Source organism: Octopus bimaculoides, chromosome 12, assembly GCF_001194135.2.
Source record: "Octopus bimaculoides isolate UCB-OBI-ISO-001 chromosome 12, ASM119413v2, whole genome shotgun sequence".
Taxonomy (NCBI): Eukaryota; Metazoa; Mollusca; class Cephalopoda; order Octopoda; family Octopodidae; genus Octopus; species Octopus bimaculoides.
Window position 1 is genome coordinate 14,437,979 of NC_068992.1, and position 633 is coordinate 14,438,611.

General features: G+C 33.8%; 1 protein-coding gene across 1 annotated transcript in view; it reads left to right on the plus strand.

Annotated features, from left to right (window-relative positions):
- Window positions 1-633, plus strand: part of LOC106881863 (probable UDP-sugar transporter protein SLC35A4) — a 99,945-nt gene that overhangs the window by 812 nt on the left and 98,500 nt on the right. The window lies entirely within an intron of this gene.

Sequence of the window (633 nt, forward strand, 5' to 3'; positions counted from 1 at the left end):
TATATATCTTCATCCCTCCTTCATCATATATATATATATATATATATATATGATGAGGGAGGGATGAAGAAAGAAGGAAAGGAACGTAGATGTCTTTGTAAATATATATGGCATTCGTACACCTTCACATATATGCATACAATATATATTTACATACACACACACACACATCTCTGTGTCTACATGCCTGAGCGGTTGTATTTTTGTCATGGTGTGATATAAGTTTTGCATCAACGAACCCTTGTGACACACACCAATCTTCTCTATATTCGACATTTAATATTCTCATTTCTTCATCCTCTTTCAGTTGAACGCTACACTTTGCCATATCTCGCAATATTTGCCACCAAGATTCTCTTGCCTTTGCTTGTTTTATCAGCAAAGAAGAAAATGTGTGTGTGAATCTCTCTCTCTCTTTCTACATATATATATATATATGTGTGTGTGTTTCTCTGTCTGTCTGTCTGTCTGTGTGAATCTCTCTCTCTCTCTCTCTCTCTCTACATATATATATATATATGTGTTTCTTTGTCTGTCTGTCTCTCTCTATCTATATATATATACACGCATGTATGTGTTTGTTTCTCTCTCTCTCTCTCTCTCTCTCTCTCTATATATATATATATATATATA